The 27671-nt window shown below is 43.1% G+C and overlaps 1 long non-coding RNA gene across 2 annotated transcripts; it reads left to right on the top strand.

Moving 5' to 3' along the window:
* Nucleotides 1-112: 112 nt before the first annotated feature.
* Nucleotides 113-25989, top strand: LOC123598835. 2 transcript variants are annotated; one of them, XR_006712815.1, is made up of 6 exons: nucleotides 113-6238; nucleotides 7889-7994; nucleotides 12449-12500; nucleotides 18542-22765; nucleotides 25055-25183; nucleotides 25599-25989. It is a non-coding gene; the product is annotated as an uncharacterized LOC123598835 (long non-coding RNA). The 2 variants fall into 2 exon arrangements; XR_006712814.1 differs by having other exon boundaries at nucleotides 113-7994.
* The last annotated feature ends 1682 nt before the right edge of the window (nucleotides 25990-27671 follow it).

Here is a 27671-nt window from a genome sequence, read left to right as displayed (position 1 = left end):
GCCTGTCTCAGATTCTGCATCTCCCTCTCTCTCTGACCCTCCCTGCTTCATGCTCTGTCTCTCTCTGTCTGAAAAATAAATAAATGTTTAAAAAAAATTAAAAAAAAAAATTTCCTCCATTTTCAATGAATAAGAATCATTGGTACAGTGGACTGTTAATCTTTCTTGCAGGCTTATTAGAAAGTGGATACTGGAATTGAGAGTACATCCTTTCTTTTATTTAGAGTACATGATGTCTTTCACAAACAAATTCTTAAGAATCCACTGTTCAGAGGGTGGGTCAATAAGAAAATATGAGATGTATGTTTTGGTGCAATAATGCTTAGTTGGGATATCATGTACCTTTACAAGGTGACTACAGAGCAGTTCTGTTAGAATAGACTGATTTCTCTTTCCCAAGACCTTGAATGATGAGGAAGATTTTGGTAGATAGAGTAGGTAGGGAAAATATTTTAGGTATGGAAGAAAGGGCCTGAGTAACAATTAGTGATTGTGGGGAGGAGTGAATGTGTTGTGGCTGTAAGCAAATTGGAAATAGTGGATGAAAGTATTGGAGGATGTGTGCTGTCCTCACACATGGACTGAAAAACTTAAAAATGGATGCAGTTAAGGTTGAGATCACATATGCAAACAACTAACATCAGTAATGTGGAATTTTCAGAGTTTGGTCTAGTCCAAATCACATTTTACCATTGTAAGTGACTTGGCAAAGACCACATAAGTAGTTAGGGACAGAATAGGACTTTTAATGATTCTTTTTCTGTTATATTTATACCGAATAGCATATTGTTTATTAAATATTCACAGAATTTATTTGACAATATTGCTTAGCCTCTGTGACCCATTTAATTGAGAGAGGTGATACCTTTTCGTGCTAGATGCTGCTCATGAGAGGGAGGTATCAAATGACCTTAAATATGTCTACCAAGTCATGCATGATGTCCTTAGTTACCAGGCTGAAGTGCTCAGTTAATAACAAGAGCCTAAAACTCAGCGAGTCTGTTGGAGACTGAATTGGATGTTATGAGGAAATGAACTCTTTAAAAAGAGAATGAAACAAAAGAGACCTCTCTGTATGTAGAACAACCATTGGGACATTAAGCTGTCCCAGTCTAGGCATATTTAAGCTCTTGCACATTTTGGCACTGTCTCTCCAAATTGGCTAAATTTATGTACCTATTTGCAGATCTCATACTGAAAGTGAAACTTGCCAGTGACATAATTGGATTTTTATGAATTAGAAAGTACCTGAACTGGTTTTAAAGACTGGTAAAGCATTTTTAGTCTACAAATAAAAGTGAACTTTGTGATAGTGTTATGAAATACAATTCTTGGCATGTGGCAAGTGCTCAAATATTTGTTGAATAAAGTTATCTGGATTGAAAAAGATTTGTGGAAATGGTGTTTCTGATCCTACCACGGTTTTGGCCCAGTAATTAAGAATACTTAGGATACAGGCAGGATGATAACCTATTTTTGTTGTTGTTGTTATTGTTTATTTATTTTGAGAGAGTGCGCACATGCATGAGCCAGGGAAGGGCAAGGAGAGAGGGAGAGAGAGAATCCCAAGCAGGCTATGCACTGTCAGTGCAGAGGCCAACACAGGGCTCTAACACATAAACTGAGAGATCATGACCTGAGCCGAAATCAAGAGATGGACTTGGAAATGACTGAGCCATGCAGGAGCTCCAATACCTGTTTTTAAAATAGGTCACTTTTGGAAGAAATTAAAATTCTACTTATCCATTTATAGCTACATATAGTCTTTTAAAAATTCATCCTTTTCAAGGTGGTCCATTGAAAAGTGGTTCTGCCCTTATATGTATATTATGTTTTCATAAACTCAAGATCAAGGATCTGCTAATGATTTCACATTTGGGTACATTTAAATTGTATGTTTGTGGATTCACCTGCCACTAATATATCTCAAAAGTTATTTGATCTGAACAGTACGGTATTTTTCTACCTGTTTCTCTTTCTTCACCTTTATAAATGGAAAGTTACAACTTTATGGACATTATTCTTTAGGGCACTTGAAGCATGAATAAAATGGTTTTAAGTCCCCCCCCCCCCCCCCAAGGATAAGGAAGTGACTCCTTAAACTCCCAAGTAGAAGACTTTTTATTCAGGCATTAGCACTTCAGTATTCTTGAAATTGAAGTGACTACTTGTCTTTGACCTCTTTGACAAAGAAGACAACTTATTTTTTTTCAGGGACTTTTAACAAAAGATGGAGAGAGAGGCAGATGTGGTTTTTGAATTTTGAGTCTCAGTCCATCCACTAGATGTCTCTTTACTCCTATCATCCATAAAGAATATGTTTCAGTTAAATTTGCTGCTGTCAAAAGCAAGTTGGATCTGAGTTATGGAAATAATACATCTCATGTTCCCATTTAAAGTATGCTGTTTTCAGCAACATAGCCATGCCTTCAATAAAAACAAAGAGGCAACTTAGGCTGTGACAGTAATTCACAGTGGAATTTATTTATTGAGTATCAGTTCAGAACTTCCTATATGCTAAAAAATGTTGAAGATATGGGGATATAATAGCAAAACAGACAGGGTTTTTGCCTCTTGGAACTTTAAAAGAATGTTCAAGCCACAGCAACATATTAAAATTTCAATATGAGAACCATCATTTATGTTCTTGTGTTAAGGAAAGCCAGAAAAAGTAGAGGATTGGGCAACATTTTAAGCTTTTTTTCATGCTTAAAGTTCAGTGTTTAATACTACTTGCTAGTTAGTGTTCTTCATGTTTCTTTAAGGTTAGACTTTGTGCAGTTTCTCTCTAGTGATATGGGTTATTGAAAAGATGTAAAGGTGGATTGCAGAGTCAGCAAAGAAATGTTCCTTTACTATTAAGGTACATGGACATAATTGCCTTTAATTCATCATGCAGATTTTAGATGCCCATCAACTAAATGTCCTACACTTTCCTATTAATATACAGTGTAAATGAAAATTCTTATCTGGAAAAAAAAGCTCAAAAACAACCTTTTGCAACATGTGATCTAGAACTCCACCAGTGGTGTGTTTTACATGTATCAAACTGAACCTTAGGTAATATAGTAGCATAGATTGGCTTAGCTGCTTGCTCTTACTATTTTAGCATAGAACTAACCATAGGCAACCTGATCCTGAAATACTTGAACTTGAGCATGGGAGAGGATTGTGATTTTGCTTTTGTATTCCAAAATACATTAACTAAGGATATTCCTTCCTCTGTTCTACATTCTAATAACATATTGGTTATTTCCTATAGAAAATCTCAATGACTTTTTTTTTTTTCCCTAACTAATGAACATCTTAACATTTACAACAAGAACTGAGGATTTATGGTACTCTGTGACCCAGTAATTGTGTACTCAGGGTTTCCTGTGTTCTTGGCTAGATCATGGCTCAATCCCAAGACACTTTTCCTGCTTAAGCCCATTTTGGTGTCAAAAATGAGCAACATAACAATAGCAGAAGGAAGTGATTAAAGTTTAAGTAAGTGGATGCAGGACATTTTAGCCTAAGTAGTAAAGAAATAAACTGAAGTTCTACTTTGTCAAACAAGCAGGCATTTTTCTTTTCTCTCTGTGCTAATATGTTCTCCTAGAGCCTCCTCATAAACCTCAAAATGGACTCAGCACAAGCCTAAAGCTAACTCTGAAAGAATCTCCCCCCACCCTGCCCCAAGGCTTTTGTAAGTTTGGGGGATGGTGCTTCAGATTGAGATCAAAGCTGCCTTAGGTTAAATATAAATGTTTTGAAAAAGGGAATAAATGTCCATGTATTGTTTGACAGTGCATAAGTATTTTAAGTCGCCTTGAGTTACTTTGGAGTGCAGGAGCTTTCAGATTACACCTGGCAGGGGACCCCTGGCCCTAAGACAGAGCTGTGGTAATACATGTGTCATGTTTCTCCTTGTCTCAAAAGGAATGAAAACAAAGCGGTCTTTTATAGGGAGGGGCATTGCTGACATTTGTCACCCCTGCTGCCTCTGAACGTGTGTCTTACGTGTCCACTCTGAGCTGAACGTCTTTTCTCCCAGATAGGGCTGATCACCAGGATGTGGAAGAACACTCAGTAAGGAATACTTTTTAAGAATGGTTTCCTTTTGGTAATCTCAATGTTGACTGATGAACTCTTGCTTTCCATTTAGTGCAAAGCAGAACTACTTTATCAGATGGGAATGAATTCTTGTGTTCACCAAATCCTAGTTAAGTTTACCCTAAAATTACTAAGTGCACAGAGAGATTCCAGTGTCATTTCTTTAGGTCTCGTGAACAACAGCTTTTTGTACTGGTTGCTCTTTGGTTTTCACGCGCCAGCCAGTTTACAAACAACTTGCAGTGTGTTAGCATTTCATGATGAGAGGAAGTGGAAAGTGTTCCTATGACACAAAAGCCCTTTACTTGAGGGATACTTTGGGGTTAAGAACAGTTTTCCACTCCAAATGGTTCCATTATGTTCTCTGTAATGGGTGTGATTGTTTAATGATGACATATTTGAACTGAGATGATTGAACAGACATTACTTGAGCAAATAAAAACTTGACAGGCTATGCCTTTTTAAGCAATTTTGTAGGCCTAGGGCAGGATAAGATGGAAAAGGCTGATTACCACCGCCGTTCATAAAAAGAGCAAAATCTGAAAGATGCAGATTTGAAAGTATACGGTTCATGTAGCAGAAGGCTAACCCTGTGCCTGGCTGATTTCTTTTGCAAGTTCCCTTTGTAGGTGCAACTTTGCTGAATGTGTTCCTATTGAAATCTTGTTATTTTAACAAGGAATGTTAACAAGGCTGAGGAATGATGGTCTACCTTCAGTTTTGTAAGTGGGAAGATCTTTTTGTTGTAGAAGAGCTTCCTAATCTGCCACTTGACCTGGCCTGATCTTAGTTTTGCTTGGACCTGTTGTGCCCTCATTGATGAAGTTGAAATATTGTTCTTGCTGCTATTGGTAATCAAATTAAGTCCAGAAAATATTTTTGAGCACTCACCGCATAAGAGACACTGCTAGACCTTGATGTATTTATAGTCTAGCTTGGAGAAAGCTCTGAACGTAAGTAACCAAAATGCAGGACAGTGTGTTTCGAGTTGTCGTGGAGGTGAGAAAGTAGAAATTAGATCAGACTAAGAAAATATAAATCTGCCCTGCCCTTCCTTCATCAGAAACAGTTAAAGCCAGCTGCAGTTAACAGGAAAAAAATATTTTACCCAAGGACATTCTGCAGCTGTAACGTGTCAGAACAACTCCTTTGCAGTGACTACTGCTTTCTTAACTCAGAGGAACTTTGTTCTCTAAAATCAGACCATCAGAAATTTTGCTATTTGACATAATTTACTTTGACCCACAGAAGTTGCCTCAATTTCCATGAGGTGCAGAGCTTCAGACAAGGGGTTTTGGGAGACAGCATTCCACATCTAAACTTTAGTTTCCAAGGGTATAGGACCCTGGGTCCACTTTGCAGTCCAGACCTGATATTCAGCCCTCTACACACAGCCCTGCTTTGCTCTGAACCTATTGCCATGCTAATTTATTTGAATTTCACCATACCCCAAATCTTGTAAGTTCCACCTTTTCTCCAGACTATTGATTTTCTCCTGAGGTCTTAGGCTGATTGAGCTAAGCTAGGACAGAAGCACATTCAAAGTGTAAAGCACAATAGAACCCAGAAATTTACATACTTTTTTTTTTTTTTTTTTAATCTTAGCATGGGAGAGGGGTAGAGAGAATCTCAAGCAGGTTCCACGCTTGCCTGGGAGCCTGACATGGGACTCAGTCCCACAACTGTGAGATCATGACCTGAACCAAAGTCAAGAGTAGGATGCTAAACTGAGCCATTCAGGTGCCCCCAGAACCTGATTTTAACTGAGTGTTCAGGAACACTTAGAAGGCAGTTGCATTAATGATTTATTAGGTGTCACTAACAGTTTATTTGATATTACAGATAACGGGGGGGCCACGTCAACTTCTTTCTGACATTTCCGTTAATTTTTTTTTTTCATTTTGGCAACTCAATCTAACATTAAATACATGTATGTGTGTGTGTAATATATTTACATAATATATACATACATTCCTGTGACCTTTTCACATTTATGGTTTTGTATGTAGATTCTTCCACAAAAGTAGTATCTCTTGTTGGCAGGTGGAGTCTGGCAGCTTAAAATTTCTTCCGTGTTTTTTTAATGTCTTGGCTGTTGTGCGTCCAGTAGATGTTCAATAAATACTTTCCACAGTGAATCAAGGTAGCTTTGTGTCTTCGCTCTTTCTTTGATACTTTCCCTAAGTTTGAAACCAGCATAATGTGGTATCTTCCTCATCACAATTCCACCTCTGCCTTATAAAGTACAAATTACCCTCAGGCAATGAGGCGCTGAGCAATTGAAGGTTTTTATAGCTCCATTTGTCTGCAGTCCCCAAATGCCAATGGATAGATGTGTTTGTCAGAGTGCGTGGTAAGTGCAAGTAAGCCCCCCATTAGCAGCATCATTAGAGATGAAATAGATACACGGGAACTCAAAGAGGTGATACATCGTCAGACACTGCTCTGAGGAAGTACAGACTATCATTTGCAGAAGGAAATGCACAATTCCTCACCTCAACTTGATTTCTTTTTCAATCCTTTGTGTATTTACCTGTGTTCATCCACCACTTCAGTTGAAGCAGAATGAAATAAACCATTAATTAAAAATAGCTCAGGAAAACAGTGAAGACATTAATAGATCTAAATATACCAGCCTCGAGAGAGCAATCTCAATTTACCAAAGTGCCTTCACCGTGGGCCTTGCCCTTCATGTAGAGGATGGATGGAGAAAGTGGTGTCTCCCAGTGGCTGAAAAGGGGCCCGTGTTTTTGATCAACCTATTCCTGTACTCGCAGCATTTTTGCCCATCTTTCTGCTGTGTCCTGGGGTGTAGAGACCCTGTCCTCAGGCGGTCTCTTGTGGGTGACAGATAATGTTGCATTTTCAGGCTTCATATCCAGTCAAATCCAGCAGCAGAAGAGACCTGTCTTCCTGGGTGGTCATTTTTAAGAGAAAGGAAAGTTTTCTGCAAGCCTTTCAGAAGAGCTCTCCTTAGGTCTCTGTCATCAGAATTCCAACGTGTGTCCATCCTAAGTAGAATGGATTTCAATGACTGGCTTAGTGGGGGACAGAGTGGAGGAGTGTGACTTACTGAAACAACAAATCCAGATCTTTGGAAGGAGGCTGTGTGTGTCTGTGCTGGATTGTTGGATACACAACCAACCATGTCTGCTACAGTCAGAGCAGAGCAGGGATTCAAACCCAGTCTGTCTCATCCCAAAGGCTGCATTTGTGTGTTAGTCCCCAAACACACGTGCACGAGGGTTTCCTGTTTGTGGCTATTAGGAAAAACATGACTGGAACAAATCTCAGTTTTTGAGAGATTTGTGCTTATAATTATATTTGGGTTACATAAATATTAAAATGTGTTCACTTGCTCTGAACATTAGCCAAGTAGTGTGTGGAACTGCTGTGGTCTGGAGTGTGGCCTCCTCCTAGCAACAGGACAACAGCCTTTAAAACAATTCCTCTGACTGGTGTTAGTCTTACAGTGTCCCTCTTACTTTCTCCTTACCAAGAAGTGGTGGCCACAGAGTCTGGGAAGAAAGATTATGGAGGCCCTTGAATTTCAGGCTAAGGGATGTACACTTTGTTTTTTTTTTTTTTTCCCTTCCAAGGAATATAGATAGAATCATGGAAGACTTCAGCCAGGAGAAGACATGACCCTGACTGTGATTTAGGAAGATTAATCTGTCAGAGTGAATAAGAAGAATTGAGAGAAATAGCATAGGTCTTTACATTTGCAGGAGGTCTGACCCTCAATCCACCAAGTCTGGTGTGCTGGAAATGCCCATTCGTTTATTTTCTTCAGGTTGAATTTCCAGTTTTGTTCTGCTGGGTTGATAGGAAATTCAGTATGAGCTATTTCCTGCCTTCTCAAGGATGCGCCAGAATCTGGGAAGATTACTATGTACCTGGTAAGCTTGGGAAGGACCCCGGATCTCCATTCCATTATGGTCTCACTGACATCTTTGAAGACTGGTAGCTTCTCTGGCTTAAGAGCATGCAAAGCTTTGTTAAATCTGGGACCCTTGTCGCCCAAGGTCTAGGTTCCCCAAAGACACCAGATCGTGATCTCCTGTAAGTGGTGTTTCCTCTTCAGGGTGCTGCCATCAGTACTGCTCCCATCACTGTCTGACCTCTTTTTTAAAGTTGGCATTCAGTGAAATTTGTAGACCTTATGTGTAGAGCTTGATGTGTTTGGTTAATTGGAATATCCATATAACCACATCCCATTGAAGATCTAGGACTTTTCTGTCACACCAGAAGGTTCCCTCATGTCCCCTTCCAAGCAACCCTCTCCTTACCCCGAGGTACCTACTCTGCTGAGTTCTACCCCCATAGATTACTGTGCCTGTTCTAGAACTTCACATAAATAGAATCCTACTGCACCTTTTTTCACTCGACATTTTATCTGTGAGACTCATCATGTTGTGTATGTCAGTATTCAGTCCTTTTTTGTTGCGGAAGAGTATTTCACTTTTTTTTAATATAAAATTTATTGTCAAGTTGATTTCCATACAACACCCAGTGCTCATCCCAAAAGGTGCCCTCCTCAATACCCATCAACCACCCTCCCCTCCCTCCCACCCCCCATCAACCCTCAGTTTGTTCTCAGTTTTTAAGAGTCTCTTACGCTTTGGCTCTCTCCCACTCTAACCTCTTTTATTTTTTTTACCTTCCCCTCCCCCATGGGTTTCTGCTAAGTTTCTCAGAATCCACATAAGAGTGAAAACATATGGTATCTGTCTTTCTCTGTATGGCTTATTTCACTTAGCATCACACTCTCCAGTTCCATCCACGTTGCTACAAAGGGCCATATTTCGTTCTTTCTCATTGCCATATAGTACTCCATTGTGTATATAAACCACAATTTCTTTATCCATTCATCCGTTGATGGACATTTAGGCTCTTTCCATAATTTGGCTATTGTTGAGAGTGCTGCTGTAAACATTGGGGTACAAGTGCCCCTATGCATCAGCCCTCCTGTATCCCTTGGGTAAATTCCTAGCAGCGCTATTGCTGGGTCATAGGGTAGGTCTATTTTTAATTTTCTGAGGAACCTCCACACTGTTTTCCAGAGTGGCTGCACCAATTTGCATTCCCACCAACAGTGCAAGAGGGTTCCCATTTCTCCACATCCTCTCCAGCATCTATAGTCTCCTGATTTGTTTATTTTGGCCACTCTGACTGGCGCGAGGTGATATCTGAGTGTGGTTTTGAATTGTATTTCCCTGATGAGGAGTGATGTTGAGCATCTTTTCATGTGCCTGTTGGCCATCCGGATGTCTTCTTTAGAGAAGTGTCTATTCATGTTTTCTGCCCATTTCTTCACTGGGTTATTTGTTTTTCGGGTGTGGAGTTTGGTGAGCTCTTGATAGATTTTGGATACTAGCCCTTTGTCCGATATGTCATTTGCAAATATCTTTTCCCATTCCGTTGGTTGCCTTTTAGTTGGTTGTTTCCTTTGCTGTGCAGAAGCTTTTTATCTTCATAAGGTCCCAGTAGTTCATTTTTGCTTTTAATTCCCTTGCCTTTGAGGATGTGTTGAGTAAGATATTGCTATGGCTGAGGTCAGAGAGGTCTTTTCCTGCTTTCTCCTCTAGGGTTTTGATGGTTTCCTGTCTCACATTCAGGTCCTTTATCCATTTCGAGTTTATTTTTGTGAATGGTGTCAGAAAGTGGTCTAGTTTCAACCTTCTGCATGTTGCTGTCCAGTTCTCCCAGCACCATTTGTTAAAGAGACTGTCTTTTTTCCATTGGATGTTCTTTCCTGCTTTGTCAAAGATGAGTTGGCCATACGTTTGTGGGTCTAGTTCTGGGGTTTCTATTCTATTCCATTGGTCTATGTGTCTGTTTTTGTGCCAATACCATGCTGTCTTGATGATTACAGCTTTGTAGTAGAGGCTAAAGTCTGGGATTGTGATGCCTCCTGCTTTGGTCGTCTTCTTCAAAATTCCTTTGGCTATTCGGGGCCTTTTGTGGTTCCATATGAATTTTAGGATTGCTTATTCTAGTTTCGAGAAGAATGCTGGTGCAATTTTGATTGGGATTGCATTGAATGTGTAGATAGCTTTGGGTAGTATTGACATTTTGACAATATTTATTCTTCCAATCCATGAGCAGGGAATGTCTTTCCATTTCTTTATATTTTCTTCAATTACCTTCATAAGCTTTCTATAGTTTTCAGCATACAGATCTTTTACATCTTTGGTTAGATTTATCCCTAGGTATTTTATGCTTCTTGGTGCAGTAGTGAATGGGATCAGTTTCTTTATTTGTCTTTCTGTTGCTTCATTGTTAGTGTATAAGAATGCAACTGATTTCTGTACATTGATTTTGTATCCTGCAACTTTGCTGAATTCATGTATCAGTTCTAGCAGACTTTTGGTAGAGTCTATCGGATTTTCCATGTATAGTATCATGTCATCTGCAAAAAGTGAAAGCTTAACTTCTAAATATTTTACTTCTTTTATTTATTTATTTTTTAAGTCTTTCCTTGTCTCTCCTCTTTCTTTAAAAGCATCTCCTCCTTCCCCATGTTGCTTTCAAGGGCATTACGAGTTTTCTCCAATAAAAGCCAGATAATCTCTCACTAGAAGCAAGAATGCACCAAGTATTCAGTGATGAATCTTCATGGGATAGAGGACAGAAAGGCAACACAAAAACACATAGGTTAATATTCCAACAAATTAGCCTGCCACCTAGTCATCCCCAGAAGAGGCGATGAGGGTCTGAGTTTGAGCGGAACATGGAAACAGGATGGAGAAAGCTGGTGTGGAGGCAGCATCCATGGAGATTGTTACCTCATGAGACCTGGAAGGACAGGGCTGAGCAGTTTAGCCTGGGTGACCAACATGACCGGTTTGAGGATAAGGATGGGTGTTGGTGCCAATAGCAGAGATAGGAGTAGAACAGGTCTAGGATGGAAAATGGTGAGTTAGTTTGGTACCTGTTGATTTTGAAGAGGATATGGAAGATAACAATGGAACTGCCCAGGAGGTGGGTGAAAGTAGAGATCTCTAGCTCAATAGCACCTTCAGGACTGAGGGTGAATGAAGATCAAGGAGGTGAGTGTTGAAATCTGAACCAGGAAAGTTTAAGGAGATAAATAGCAAGAACAGAGCTTTAGAGGATGCCATGCAGAGTGCTCAAGGAAGATGAGTCAAAGGGAGAAGGAGTCATGGCAAAGGTATTAGGGTGAGAATGTAGGGAAATGGAGTCTTGGGAACCAGGAGAACAAAGGAGAGGGAAATAGCTGGCGGAAATGCCAAAGCTGTAGAGAGCTGACCAATATGAAGACGGCATTATTGGTCATTAAATTTCCCAACTGGAAGCTCACTGCTGGCTTTTGAAGGACCACCTTAAGAAGAAAAATGGCCACGGGTGGGGTCCCTGGGTGGCTCAATCAGTTAAGTGTCTGACTTAGGCTCAGGTCGTGATCTCACTGTTCATGAGTTCGAGCCCCATGTTCGGCTCACTGCTGTAAGTGAAGAGCCTGCTTCAGATCCTCTGTTCCCCACTCCCTCTGCCCCTACACCACCACCCCCCCATCTCAAAAGTAAACATTTCTAAAAAGAGAAATGGGGGTTGAAGCAGGTTGCAAGGATCTGTGGAGTAAGGGTGGGTACTGAGAGAGACAATAATTTTAAATAGCTTTTTTCAAGAAATGTGTACTCAGAAGAGTAACAAGGAGCTCAGAGGTAGGAGGGGGTTGGGAGTAAAGGCTGGAAGACAGGACACATGGTTTATTTCTCTGGGAAGCATTGAGCATGCCCATGGCCTGGGCAAAGGAGGCAGGAGAGAGTGTGTCTAACTTAGCTTCCTGGAAGAGGTAAGAGACGATGGGGTGGGAAGTGCCAAGGAGCAGGTGAGCTGTGAAGAGTGATGGGTCAGTCCTCTTTCCCAAAAGCAGTAGAGGAGAGGATGGGTGAGACCTTCCTGTGTGAGGATGGGACATCCCAGCTGTGGTGGCTTCTCAGCATGGCATGCTCTTTAAGAGATTTTCTGTTCTATTTACTCTCCGTAAGTGAAGTTTATAAAATGTCTTCTTTGGGGTTCAGGAGGTTGGATTTCAAAGCAGTGCATATAGAGGAGACCTCTTCCTTCCAACTGTTCAAGGCTAGATGGTAGAGATCACTCTCCCAAGACACAATCTGTAGTCTCTATTGTATTGTGGCAGGTGGTAGCAAACTCTAGGTTAGGAACCCAACTGTGATGTATTAGCAAGAGACACTGGGCACACGTCCTCTGATCAGATTAATCAGGTACGGAACTACCCAGCATAAACAGTTGAGAGTAGCATTGGCTGGGGAGGCTGGCAAGGCAAACCTGGGACATACTCAGAAGCACTGCTTACTTGCCTTCCTAGAATCCTATCTGCAGCACAACAGGGGCTCCCAGAAGATTGGATGAACTTCACTGTGAGTATACATTTTGTTGATACTTGTGAGCATACAGTTTGTTCAGGCTAGGATGACTCTGTAACTCCTTGAGTGCACATCAGGTGGGGGTACAGCGAGACCTTTATACTTGAATGCCAGGATCCTGGTTGCGTGCTGGAGGGTTGAAGTTGCTAGAAATCTGGTTATGTCTCTAAAAGGATGCTATGTTTTTTGAAACCCCTAGCAAGTGTTCTCAGTACGGGTACTGTAAAAGGCCCAAAGATACACAGGTTGAAATACATAAATATGTTTGTTGACCTTCTAGGTGGAGGACACTGGTCCAAGTTGCTGCACTCATTCATATTGTACTGGCTTCTTTATCTGGAATCACAGATTTATCACTGATCCCTCGAGAAGAAAAAAAAAAAAGTCACCTCCCACCTCCCTTCCCACACCTGTGGATCCTAAGACTTTTTTCAGCTCCTTCTCTTACTGTGGCCTAAGCTCAGACTACTTGTGGTTGGTGTTATAGGTGTTAACAGACAAAAGAATAAACAACGTATGTAGGAGGCTATCTTTCTGGAAGATTTCTGTCTTCAAGGACACTAATTTTTCCAAATGTTTGGAAATCAATTCCTAAATTCTATCAGTGCACAGTGAGTGAGGGTAGTTAGGAAAGTGGAGGCCATATACAGTTTGTCTCTTTCCAGCTCCCACCTTCCTTCTCCCCTCCCCTGGCCCCGCCCCCCAACCACGCCCCTGGGCTTCTTTCCATGTAAACTCTGTCTGCCTGGAGATGGATGTGGCACAGAGCTAAGCCCCTGGAAGATGTGCTCCAGGCCTCGGGAAACACATACTCTATGACAGATGGTGGCAAATTAAGCTGGCAATTGAAAAAGCCAGAGCGTTTCCAGGACCTCTGTTAGAGGAGTGATTCCAGAGGGGGAGAGGCAGAGAAGACAAATTGCTGGAAAGTGGCCAGAACCATTTGGTGCTCGACATTAATTTGGTCAGTAAACAATTCCGGAACACCTAGATAGAAGAAGCTATTCTGGATTCCATAGGCACACACGAAGATCGGAGAGACCAACATTTCGTCCTGTATTTGGGAAGATGGACAGCACACAGAGAGGTGCATGGACAATTCTAGGCTGGCAGAAGTCTGAACAAGGGCTTGTGTAAGGGTGAGCTGAACATTATAGCCACCACACAATCATATGCTATTGAATGTTGTTAAGTCAGGCCTGGATGCTGTGAAGAGGGTGGGAGAAACAAAATTCTGGCGCTGGAAGGGACACCAGGCCCTCAATTTAAAGATGACAAAACTGGGGCGCCTGGTTGGCTCAGTCAGTTAAGCGTCCAACTTCGGCTCAGGTCATGATTGCATGGTCCGTGGGTTTGATCCCCGCATTGGGCTCTGTGCTGACAGCTCACAGCCTGGAGCCTGCTTCAAGTCTATGTCTCCCTCTCTCTCTGCCCATCCCCTACTCAAGCTCTGTCTCTCTCTCTCAAAATAAACATGAAAAAAAATTAAAGATGATAAAACTGAAGCTCCTCTGCAAGATGAAGTGGTTTATTCAAGGTCGGGGTCACTCATTTGGAACTCAGTGATTAATAGTACTACTCTTAGTAGTACTAGTAATACAACTAACAATAGTACCAATACTGTTATGTACTAATAATAGTACTGACATGGTTATTATGTGCCAGCCACTAATCTAGGTGCTTTAGGTGTATTAACTAATCTAACACAGCAGGTTATGCTATTTTCACATCCTAAATAGTATTTTCATATATAGAGAAACTGAGGCAGAAGGGTACAGGTACCTTGCCCAAAGTCCAGCCAGTAAGTGATGGAACTGAGACTCACACCCTGCAGTCAGGATCCTGTTCTTGTGCTCTTAATTGCTGAGATCCTCATGGCCCCTCAAGTCTGTGACTCCTGGTCCAGCGCTCCTTGTCCTTGGACTGGGCATGTCAGTGAGGTGAGGTGACACTGAATGAGGGAGTGGCATGACAAAAGTGATGTTTAAGGATGACCAGTGTGGCTTCAATAGCCAGGGTAGACTAGAGAAGAAATAGAGAAGACAGAGCAGGTAGAAGATTGTCTAAATACAGTTGTGATGAATGTTTGGACCATGACAGGAATAGAGAAGCTTACATTAGACAGGAATGTTTGGCTAGCAGTCATTTACCCCATAGTATAAATCAGTCTGTCCTGTTTCTTACCCTAGAAAACAAAACTCTGACTGCAGAAGAAAGGAATAGAGAGAGGCTACAGTGAAGGGAAGGGGCAAAGGAACAAAAGTGGAAATAGAACAGATACTGATGACTTCACAGTATTCCTCACAGAGGTCCTGGCCTTTGGGGATGGTTTTAACTTACTTCAGGTAACTGCCAATGTCCATTGCTTCTAAATGTTAAGAACGAAGACAACAAGAATGATGCCATCTTTTAGTGGGAATGAGACTTTAACAAGTAGGTAAAGATTGTATTAGGAGCCCAGCCTATTCTTACAGATTGAGGGCTCCCTTAGGAAAAGACTTGTCTCACCACTGCTAGGGGGCTGGTCAGCAGACATTTTTCAGCTGTAGAGAGCCTCCTTGTCCAAGGCCCTGGCCTTTGCTAGGCAACCCACGTCCAGTGACTGACCAATGCAAGGATATAAAGACCAGGACAGAATCTCAGAGGAAGGGGCCGTAAGAAGCTGGGGAGAGGACCCCATAAAGGATCACTGACTGTGTGAATGTGTTCATGGAATGAGGTATGACTAGATTTCTCAAGATACAGCCCTCATAGATAAATTTCCACGATAAAGGGAAGCAAGAACTATACTTTGAGAAGAAGAGAACAGAAAATAAATAGCTGTTTGGATTAACGGTAAACTGGACGGAGAAGGCTGGAAAACAGAGGAGACTCTTCTAGATGCTTCTGATTGGTTCTAAGAATACTGTGTGTACGTGGAGTCAAACGTTTAGGGAACCGGCCCATATTTGAATGTGAAGGTCTCATTCCGTCTCGGAGTAATATTGCCATTGGCATGCTCCACACAAGCTGCCCTCAGATGCTCCTTTTCAAACGCAGGACGTGAGCAGTTTCCCAAATATCCACCAGATGGTACCTTCCTACCAGAAATTAGGTTGCAGGTTGTGGAAACCTGCGTTGTTTTTCCACCCCGCCGACAAGCCGCAGAATCAGATGCCTGCCCCTGGCTGCCACGAGAGGAACAGAAGCTGATAGGAACAAATCTCGGGGTGGGAGCCGTAAAGGGTGGGGGTGGGGGCGGTTACCTTGTTCTTATTTTCAAGAATATGGGGCAGAACTCGAGGCGTCCTTTTTGGTGGTGGGGAGAGCCACGTGCAGGTATGTGGAATCAAGTCGTAGAGAAGTCTCTGAGGGAGCAAAGGACTGTGAGTTTAGCCCCTGAGTGGGCCTGGTTGTAAAAGTCCTCAAAGATGCCTTTGTGCTGTCACTCTGGAGTCAAAGCACTGCTGGTGCTTTGAAATGGTAACCAGTTGCCCGGAAAAGAAAGCCTTTGTTGGAGAGACTTCCTTATTGTTCAACAGTTTGGGTTCCAAGGCCTGAGCCGTGGTCTCCCCAGGTTGCTCAGTGTCCTTGGACGGAGAAGGCACCTGATGTTTACTGCGGAGCCACCACTGTCTCCTGGGTTCTCTGGTACTTTCCTGCTCTTAGCACTGAAAGTAAGGAGCACTGGGGTTGGGGATCCTGGCTGACTGGACTGCACACACCAGAGGGCGAGGCCAGACCTTTATACACTCAGTGAGCTGGGTGCCTTGGGGAAGTGCAGTTCTATTTTCAAATAATGAATCATTTTGTTGCTGATGTTTTCTTTTTTTTTTTTTTTTTTTAATTTTTTTTTTTTTCAACGTTTATTCACCTTTGGGACAGTGAGAGACAGAGCATCAACAGGGGAGGGGCAGAGAGAGGGAGACACAGAATCGGAAACAGGCTCCAGGCTCTGAGCCATCCGCCCAGAGCCCGACGCGGGGCTGGAACTCCCGGACCGCGAGATCGTGACCTGGCTGAAGTCGGACGCCCAACCGACTGCGCCACCCAGGCGCCCCATTGCTGATGTTTTCTTACCAGATTCCCTTGTCCCTTTAGCCAGTGAGACTTACATCAGCAAAGGCAAAGTTCTGTTAGAAAGGGGTCTTCTCTTGGTTTCTGAGGAGCTTGGGAAGTTTAGGCCTTAGCCAATAGATGTGGGAGAAGATGTGGTAAATAAGTACAGTTTTCCCAGGTTGTGGAGAGAGGAGACAGTGGCTGCGGTGACGAGAGATTGGGCCTCTGAGCAGGGAGACACATTTACTCTCATCTCCCTTCTGCTAAACTCCCCAAGGGTAAGGAGGGCTTGTGTGCGCTCAGGGTGAGGGCCCTGAGGCCCCTTGGCTGGGGTAGAGCACGGGGGGGTGGGGGGGGGGGGGGTGGGGGGGGGTGGGGGTGTAAAGACCTCAGGGAAGAGAGGGTTGTATCCTGGCCCCAGAGCAGAGGGCCAGAGAGTTCCGGGGGCCTCGGAGAGGCACAGGGCCAGCAGGGGAAATCCGTGGGCTTGCAGTCACCTCTCAGGGAGTGCACGGAGGTGCCTCAGCGACAAAGAGGCATGGAAGGATTCTGTCCTAGAGCCTCAGGAAGGAGTCTGGCCCAGCTGACACCTCAGCTTCAGACCTGCGGCCTCCACAACTGTGGCAGGATAAACATCTGTCATTTTAAACCCCCCAGTTTGTAGCGCTTTGCTTTGGCAGCCCCAGCCAGCTATCCCGAAGGCAGCGAGGATGAAGGAGAGGCAGTTAGCGTGGTCCCCCCTGCCAAGCAGGGAAGGGGAGAGGTGCTGTAGATGCTGGGCACAGAAACTGCCGCTGAGTGCTGGTGGGCCCGCCGGGGCCGGGACATGTAGAGCGGGAGCCCGGACTGCGGGAGATGACATTTCCAACATCAGGAAAAATGAGGCTTGCGACAGAAACTGGGTAAGGTAAAAGTAACCATTACTATTAAACTTTTCTTACTGCTTGGCTTTGTGTGCTAAAATTGGCTGCTCAAGTCACTGAGTCCCAAGGCCACAGAGTGGTCCGTTATGGCCGTGGGGTTGAAGCCACCCTGCCTGCCTAAGCCTTTCTGTCATTCATTAGTGTTCGTTTTCCCTGGCTGACATTATGGCCAAACTGGACCGGGCCCCATGCTCCAAGCACAGCCCTGTACTTCCTACCCGGGCCCTTGGATCACTCTGTGCCTTTGCTGTTTCCCGTCTAAGTTGTACCTGTTATTTCAGGCCCAGCGCAGGAAGGCTTTCCAAGTCTCCCAAACACGTCGTCATCTCCTTTTCAACTCTGGCATTTGTTTTGAAGTATTCTTTTTAAAGTTTATTTACTTATTTTGAGAGAGAGAGAAAGAGCGTGAGTGGGGAAGGAGCAGAGAAGGAGAGAGAGAGAGTTTGAGAGAGAACCCCAAGCAGTCTCCATGCTGTCAGCGCAGAGCCCGACCCCAGGCTCGAACCCACAAACTGTGAGATCACGACCTGAGTGGAAGTCAAGAGTTGGTTGCTCTACTGACTAAGCCACCCAGGCGCCGCTGTTTTGTTCTTTCTGATGTGTCTCATACTCATTGTGTCTCATACTTCTTTGTATCCCCGTAACACGAGCATAATCAGCCCCTGCCGTGGCAGGTCTCAGCACAGGCTCGCTGGTTTGTTTGGTACAATCATTGCTAAAAATGCTACTGTATCCCACAATGCACTATGGGCAGTACATCTTGGTTTGTGACTGAAGCGCCCTCTATGAGTTGGGGCATTGTCTTTTGCCTGGGCTGCACCGGTCCAACGGACAGAGGGCTCTGTCATCAGGACCGTTAGTGCTTACTTATGGGTGTGACTGAAACGATTTTCCAAAAAGGTGAAGGAAGAATAAGCACTGGGGCCACTCTGTCTGAGGAACTGGTCTACCTGCATTGGGGTGGCTCTTGTAGCCGCTCCAATAAAGCAGAGTGGGATCTGCAAGTCCCTTGGGTGGCCTGATTTTTATCACCACGCTGACTGCCTTTCTCTCTTCTCGTATCTCCCCCTGCAGCCAAAAACACCTGCGTTCTGGAATCAGAGATAAGATATGTGAGGCAAGTTTTCTGGGAGGGAAAAGGAGTGATTTAAATTCTCACTGATGTCTAAGCTGCTGATAGATTCTGTCCCCAAAACAGGTTTCAACTTAGAGGAGGAGGCTGGACAGGGAGAGAGCAGGAGGGCGCTGAGCTGGCCCATTGACCACAAAGGAAAGAGCAATGGGTGGCAGGAAAGAAGGCCTGGGGGACTCAAATGTGCAGTTTATCTGCTGCTCCCCTATTTTTGTCATGGGCGCATCTGATTCTGACATTCAGCACTAAGGGATCTCCTAATCATTGATTGCACAAACCTAAACAATCATTTACTGAAAGCATTCTGGAACACCAGAAGGTTGCCGTTATTTATTTGTTTAAATAAGAATGTAAAACATAAGCAAATAGAACAAAAATCCTACCACAAAAAAGAAAGGATGTTTTAATGGTAAAAAATTGGGAAAGAAAATCTCAGATAAAGGACAGCATTTTAAATGGATGAATATAGATTTATAGGAAAAAAATGTCTATTTCCTTTTTCTGTGGGCCCAAGAAAATGCTGGCAGAGCCTGGGCTCTCCCCTACCACCTGGTTTAAGGGAATCACATCCACCCGGATTCTGAACTCCCACCACAGTTTCTAGTTCATGACCCTGTGCTGCCCCCTGGTGACCAAAAGGAGTTGCTGTAGCGTCTAAAGAGGGTCTCAAAATATTGGGCCTCCTAGCATCTATGTTTATTTAACACCCACCATGTGCTAAGGGTGAGGACACATAGAAATGAGGGATCCCTTGCTATCAAGGAGCTTTCCTATAACACTGATGTGTCAAACAAAAGGTAGCAAACATGTTTCGGTTTTGGCTTTGAAATCAACTCCAGCCACCATTCCCCTGCCTGTCAGAGGCCCAGGCGGGCCACTGACATCAGCATCATGGAATGCAAGTAGTCTCAGCATTAGAGCAGGCCTGTGACTTGGGTCCAGGTGCCACCTAGAGCTTTATCTCCAGCCTTGCCCTGAGCCGGGGCTTGTGGGGACTGATGAAGCTGGTAGGTGGTGGTGTAGAGCAGACCTGGCCCTACCGATTCCCCACAGGGTGTTTCTGCTCTCAGCTCTTCCTACTTGCTTGGCCACCCCTCGGTCAGGCAGGCCTGCTTTTGCATGAAGTCCTTCCATGCCTACCCTAAATCCACAATGACCTCTATGACCTCAAGACTACTGTCTGTCTACCATCATTTTCTCTTACTTTATTTTTCAAGTAGGTAAGAAATTCCCTGATGGTTGAGGCTCTGTTTTAACAGTTTTCTATCCATCTCCCCTTCTCATATTACCTCCAGAAGCTCTCAGTTTTCTCTCTTATTATGCAGAGAAGCTGCCTACTCCTTTCACATATTAGGGCTATGCTTAGGCCTCATCAAAATATTTTCTTATCAAAAATGGGAAGTAGTTAAGTCAGTTTAGGCTAAGTTATTTGGCTGTAACAAACAAGCTGCAAATCCACATGGCCTAGAATGACAAAGGTTTAATTCTTCCTAATGCTACATGGCCCATGGGGATCGCTTTGGGGGTGGGGTTGCCAGAATTAGGAAGGAAAAATACAAGACACTCTCAAATACTCAATAATTTTATTTTTAGCATACATATGCCCCCCAAAATGCATACTAAAATTATTATTCTTATTATTTTCTGAACTTCAAATTTAATTGGAAATCCTATAATTTATCTGGCATCTCTGCTTTACAACCTCATTCTGGACCCAGATTAATGGTGCCTCTACTATCTAAACATCACAGAAAGAAAGGGGATGTGGCCATTTACACACTGGCTCTCAAAGTTTTCTTTTGGAATACACAAACATTTCCAATGACATTATTATTATTATTATTATTATTATTATTAGTCAAAGTGAGTCACTTTGTCCTTCCCAACCTCAAAGGGGTGAGGAAGTGCAATCCTGTTATGTGCACAGAATGAGAAAACTCCAGGCTATTTGTGAAAAGTTCAAATCCCTGCCCTAGTTACGTATTCTGGTAAGAGTTACTAAGAAAATACTACATTCTCCGTCTCATTATGATAAATTATATCAACTGTAATATTTATCCTTGTGATTTCTATCTAATGGCTTCCTATTGATTTCTAGTAAGCAGAGAAAGCTTTTCTTACCCATTTACATATGGGGAGATAACTAAATGCTCCCTGTCAACTTTTCTTCTCTGCATTAAACACCTTCCCATGCACCCCCTCCCCTACTTTCTTCCTATGATGTAACTTCCAACCCTTTACCATCTGGTCACTATCTACTTGGTTATATCTGACTGTTATGTGAATGTGATGGGAAAAAAAATAGAAAAGGGGGTTTCTTTTAGGGATAAGTCAAAGATGACTGTTTGTGTAACCCTTTATTTTTGTTCACTGGCACCACCTACAAAAGATCAGCAGTTTTTCAACTCTCAGCAACAACAGAATCACCTGCGGAAACAAAGTGGTGAGGTCCAGGCTTCTCCACCAGCGACTCTGATTCAACTGGCCTTGCCTGGGCCTGGGTATCTGTACTTTTTTGCAGTTTTGTTATCTATAGCTACATAACAAACCAACCCCAAACTGAGGAGCTTAAAGCAAAAGTAGTCATTTTACTATTATCTTTCCTGGTCCTGGAGGCCGACCAGAATCAAATATATAAGAAACCAATTACATTTTAAGAGAATTTTATAGGCAAACAAAAGCCACCAGCTTGGAGTAAAAGAGACTGCACCCATTTGGTATTTAAAGCAAACTTTGGCTCCCCCAATATTTTATAGGTAGGGGGAGGCTGAGGGCTCTTCTTAGCACCCAAGGAGACCATATTCCTTTTTAGATTAGGCAAAGGAGGATTGTGAAAAAGTGGACCTCTCAGTGGGCAGAACCAAGGACCACGGAGAAGAGTGGACTGGGGAGTTTCTGTTGGGGAAAAGAATCGGGGTGCTAAATGTGCCCCACCCTTAGGACAAGGGGCTGCTCACCATACCTGCCCAGTGGGACTTCAGACTTACTGGGCGGGGGGGGGGGGGTCAGTGACTGGTAAATGACTTCCCATGCATCCACTTCCCAATGGGAGTGTTTATTGTGTCCCTGTCCCTAACTGCATATTGAGTTTGTGTGTGGGAGGAAGTGACTTAATTTTTCAGGTGTCCCCATCTAAAGGAGGCGGGCACATCCAAACCTTCTATAGCGGTGCTTGTGCCTTATGCACCAGTCCTGGACTTTGAGCTCAGAGCAGCACCTGCAGGGGAATTGGGGGTTGTCTCCCTTGGGGAGGGATAAGTGTCCTCTTAGATGGGCAGGGGAGGGAAATGCGTGTTTGGTGTGCAGAGTACAGACTCTGGTGGATTATGTTAATATTTACCAAATATTGTGGCACCTTTCTCTGCAGGGCCTCTCCCTGCGGTGGGAGGGCTCTACATCCTGGTCCTTTTGTGTTCAGTGTTACATTTGACTTGCTTTGACCAATGACATGTGAGTGTCAGAGGTGACAGGAGCCACTTTTGAGCAGAAGGGTTAAGAATCATGGTGTTCACCTTTCCCTCTGCTATGACACCTGACAATGTTCCAGATAGAAGCTGCTTTCCCATTCACTGTGCTGGAATAAAGATGGCACAGAACAAAGCCACAGCCAGCCCATAATGAATGCAGCATATGAAAAATTAAACTTATGTTGTAAGACCCTGGATGATAATATTAATGGAGAGGGCTTGGGCACCCTGACAGCCCTGAGGAGCCTTGGGTCCCTCTTGCATGGTGGCTACCAGCAGCAAAGCCTTTCAACCGCCCAATTTTCTTGTCCTCTCTGAGGAAGACTCATTCCCTTCACATTGATGCCTGCCATCAACAGTAGGTGATAGAGAGCCTCCTGGAGAGTGCCAGTCTCCAGAGAGCCTCCTGTTGACAGTTTTCATCTCTGTAGAGCAGAGAATGTGGGAAGATCTTTGGTATTCTAGGTTCTGGGCTAATGAAAGCTTGCTGGACATAGTCAGGTATTTCAAGATGGTGGCCATTCAGAGGGTCCTTTGGTCCTTACTTGCTGGGGTTTTCTGTTGCCCTGGTAACATCTCAGTCTTGGCTTTCTCATTACATGATGAAGACATTGGTGGTAACAATGGAAAGGATGAGAAGATGAAAGAGGTCATACCATACCTGGTTCTATGCAGCAGAACTGAGGCACAAGTATTGAGGTAAATTCAAGATACTTGTCTCCTGAAATCTGGACCAGACTTAGTCATCCAATAGAACCAGCAGACCAATAGAATGTGGCCAGAACAACAGTGCCTGCCTTTCAAAGCTATGTCGGAAGAAGCCTTGCAGCTCCTGCCTTGGTCTCTTAGAAAACTCCCTCAAGACTCCAACTTACTGTGTAAGAATTGTGGTTACCCTGAGACCACCATGCTGTCATAGTTGCATTCAAGTGCTCCAGTTGATAGTCCAGCTGAGCTGAGCCTTCTAGCCATTCTTGCCAAGGCCCCCAAAATATGAGTGAAACTGTCTTAGACTCTCAGTCCAGTATCCTCGCCATCCAAATATCACAGATTGACTTCAGTTAATGCCATGTGGAACTGAAAGGTCCTCCAGCTAAATTTGGCCTGAATTCCAGACCCACAAAGTCATGAGATATAATAAAATGGTGTTATCTTAAGACATGAAAATAATGGAACATGTACATATGCACTTAATACTCACTCCTGGGTGCCTGGTTTTCCTTTTCTCTTAACATGGCTCCTTCTTATTGCATGCCTGGCTGCTCTAACCAGATTTCATGAGTTGGGAGGTATTAGCCTGGGACCTCCACCTTCAACAAGGATGGTCCAGTTAAACTCTTCATTCAAACAGGGTTTGGGATATGCTGAGGGTCCAATTTTGTTCTCAGCTCAAGTCCAACAAGTAATCAATCTAGTGCTTAGTGAGGACCTCCATAGGGAGAGAACTATGCTGGATGGTTAGGTAAGAGGTCTTGCTACATAAGGTAAAACAGCTCACTACGGTTTAACACTCACATGCTTAATTAATTGTGTTTCTTACAGTTAACATTGTGAGGTAGGCATTATTTTATAACATAAACAAGTGAATTGAGGTCAGGCTGTACAACAGTAAGCTCCAGAAATGAGTTTTGGACACCTAGCAGGCTTATCCACCAACCAGGCTACCTTGGATGTTAAAGCCTTAAGAGACAGATGCAAACCTTCATTTTACAAATGAGAAGCTTGAGGACCAGGAAGATGGAGTAGTATTGCAGCTGTGTTCTATCACTAACGGGGAATTCTCTTGCCAATACAACTCCATCCTGGCCCTAAAGGGTCTCTAGAGTATAGGCCAAAACGATGTTGAGGAAGTGTTGTTAGAACTGTTGCTTTAGAGACGGAGGTAGAGGAGATGATGTCTGTACTGCCCTGTCTTATATATTCCCAGAGAATGCAAGCCTCTGGTTAGCCTCCTGTTTAGCTCCTGGCTGAGATGTGGGGGCTTTAAGGTGCCTGATGAACAGTTTGCAGGCCCAAAGCGTTGGATTCGTGGTATGAGCTTTTCTCTGGAGAAAGCATCCCGGCATGAAACCATCCATCCCCGTGGTCTGGGATAAGTCACAGAGATAGTTACATTTTTGCTTTAGAGCATGGAAAAACCAAGAAATAATAAGTCAGTGGGGCTGTTTGTGATTTGGAAGTTACTCAAAAGACCATTCCTGGCTTGTCCTGGATCTCTTGGTTTGCTGGGATGGCAAGATCCAAGCCAGTATCCATCAGCCACAGTGGGAACTGTGAAGAGGCTAGTGGGGCACACGAAATTTTTACAAAGAGAACAGGGACCCAGAGTAACTTGGATAAGGAGAAGTCCACAAATGGGGTGCATAACTCTAAGTTGAAGTCTCTCTGGAGATTAAGTATTTATGAAGCACTTTGTACCCACAAAGTGAATTTCAATAATTTATTATCTAAACTCACAATATCACAATAACATGTAAGTATTTGTGTTATGGCTAATGACCCTAACTTGAACTATTGCCTGTAAGACGGGATATTTTCATGCACTTGGGAGCTGTTTTTTTTTTTAAATTTTTTTTTTTCAACGTTTATTTATTTTTGGGACAGAGAGAGACAGAGCATGAACGGGGGAGGGGCAGAGAGAGAGGGAGACACAGAATCGGAAACAGGCTCCAGGCTCCGAGCCATCAGCCCAGAGCCCGACGCGGGGCTCGAACTCACGGACCACGAGATCGTGACCTGGCTGAAGTCGGACGCTTAACCGACTGCGCCACCCAGGCGCCCCTTGGGAGCTGTTTTTAATGCCATTTTGAAGCAAGATCAGGAATTTTTGAGCTCATACCTGAGTCTTGATCCAGACCCGTCATTACCATGCAAACCGATAATTCTCACCCATGGCACTTCTGTGCTGGCTCCCCTGTTGTCAGTCAGCAGAGAAAGGTGAATTTTTTCATATGAATCCCTGACAACTCTTTCCTCTTTATTCCACAGCACTGTGATTTGCCTTTGTGCAGCCCTTTGTGTTGTGAGATGACCAGATGACATATTCGTATATTGATGATTTTGAATGTGTGCATGGCTGAGAAGATCATACCAATTAATTTTCATGCAGAAGTCAAGGTGAGAACTGCTTTGGATTGTGGCAGTTGAAACTGAAAAACTAGGGGCTGATTATGGCTTTTTCTGAAATCACCAAGAAGCCTCCAAGAAGCAATAGTTATATCTTATTTCTCATCTGACTCTTCAAATGACCCCATTCACAAAAGGGCTTCTCTACTTAATCTACCCTATCTCTCCAATTGTCTAAAATCCTACTTCACTTTTTAGCTAGAATTATGGGCCACAGGCTCTAAAAGGAATTTTATAGATCATTTGGTCCATCTTATTTTACTGATGAGGAAAAACCAAGATTCTAGGACGAAGACTAGCATCCATGTATTCCAAGTCTGCTTTCCATACCCTGTTTCAGAATCATGTGATGTTTGATGTTGCTAAATGGAATGCTTTTTACCTTGGGCTTTTCTATATCCCCCAGCATGCCTTGCACAGGGCTCATCCATAGCCAATCAGCCGTTGACTGTTAATAGCCACCTGGAGTGCTGTGCTGAGGATCAGATCTTCTCATGGCTGGCCCTGTCTCATTGGTCAAGTTTCTCCCAAATGGTGACTGTTACAGAGAGGACATTAACCACCCTAGCTAGAGTGACATCCCTCCCCCACACTCTAGGCCATACTCTAGCTCCTTTCCTTGCTTAACTGTCTTTCTAGCACCTCTCATTATCTGAAATGATCTTTCTTTCCTGTGTGTTGTCTCTTCTTCCAGAATGTGAGCTCCAAGAGGACAAGGACTTTGTCTCTCTTATCCACTACGATGTCTCTGTGCTTATTAGAGAGCTGACATGTAGGAAAAAACTCAATAAATAAATAAATAAATAAATAAATAAATAAATAAAAATGTGGAATTGATGGCCCCGTGCTGTAACTGTTAAGTGATATCTGCCATGGCCAATGGATAGACAAGTCACTATGCCAGTGTCAAGCTTTTGTCAACATAGGGTTGGTTGCCACTGGCCAACCAGTCCTGGATGAAAAACTAGTTTCCTCCTGACATTTTCCGCTTGATTCAGCTTGACTAGTCATTAGGTATTCTAGAAACAGGAATTTCCCTTAATCACCAATTAAGAACTTAAAAGGAAAAAGACACATTTTTCTGCTGTTATCTCCTTTCCCCAAAACTATTATATAGTATCTCGGTGCCTGGGTGGCTCAGTCAGCTAAGTGTCCAATTTTGGCTCAGGTCGTGATCTCATGGTTCATGAGTTCAAGCCCCACATCAGGCTCTCTGCTGTCAGCAGAGCCTGCTTTGGATCCTCTGTCCCCTCTCTTTCTGCCCCTTCCCCTCTTGTGCTGACATGCTCTCTCTCAAAAATAAATAAATATTTAAAAAAAGTCTTCTAGTGTCTTATTCATCACAGAACTTCTACGATATTATACAATTCTTTCCACAGGAAATATTTATTCACTAAGCACTTGTGTTTTTCAGTACCATTTTAAAAGGATTTTGACTTTCCTAAGAATCTTGAAAAGCTGCACCACAGTGCACAGTGCACACTGGTGTGACCGATTAAGACTCAAATGTACAAAGCCATGAGCAAAGTTCAGGTAAATATGCAAATTAAACTGTTCTAAAGTAAGGTGAGCAGTATCCATTACCTTAGCCTTGCATATTGGCTGTTCTTATCCATCCTTTCCTGGAAGTCAATATTTGAAATAGGCTAGTAGTGTAAGGCAGAGGAGGCTTGAGAAAGATAAAAAAAAAAAAACACAAAGAGGGATTTAGTGCTTAAATATAGTTACAAATTCATCTCGATTTCTTTTTATCTCTTTTTAAAGAATTGTGGTATATATGGAAACATTTGTAGCAGGTAGAGGTTTTTGGAAATTGGCTCATTTTTAACGCAATCGATAGTGTTATTTCGTGTCAAAAGCAGATATGTTTCAGTGCTCTGGTAAATCTTATCTGATTTAATATTCCCTAGGACTCTGGGGTTGTATACCATCTCTACTCTCCTAAATTTGATGGTGTCAATATGACCTGACATTTAATTATTTGCATAGCTTCTTTAAAATTAAAATAGCAACAGGCACTGAGTTCTTTTCAAGTTTTAATACACTCTCCCTTTAAAAATATATTTTTCATAAATTACTCTGCTGTCTGGCAGGCCATCACATTCTTCAGTTCCTGTAATAAAAGGGGAATGGTGCTATGTGGGTGTGAAATGTGAAACGTGGAGGAGAACACCATGGTTAAACAAGAGCGGACACTGATCAAGTCCATTAATCAAAGTGCCTTTTAAATCTCTGTAAGTTGAGAACTGTAGCATCCAGGGATTTGATTAAAGAGGAAATATAAAATGGCAGAAGAGGACCAGGAGCTGCCTGGGCAGGTCACATCTCAGAGCCCCTGATTAACAGGATGTTGTTTCCAGTGGGATTTTTTTTCCCAGGGCCATTTTTTGGAGTTTATTTGCTAAGGCAAGGTGGGTTTATTTGCTAAGGAAATGTGGGTTTATTTGCTAAGGATGTGTAGGTTTATTTGCTAAGAAAA

This window comes from Leopardus geoffroyi, chromosome C1 (genome assembly GCF_018350155.1).
Source record: "Leopardus geoffroyi isolate Oge1 chromosome C1, O.geoffroyi_Oge1_pat1.0, whole genome shotgun sequence".
NCBI classification, from domain to species: domain Eukaryota; kingdom Metazoa; phylum Chordata; class Mammalia; order Carnivora; family Felidae; genus Leopardus; species Leopardus geoffroyi.
Note: the sequence above shows the minus strand (reverse complement) of the source record. Positions and strands in the feature narration are given on the sequence as shown.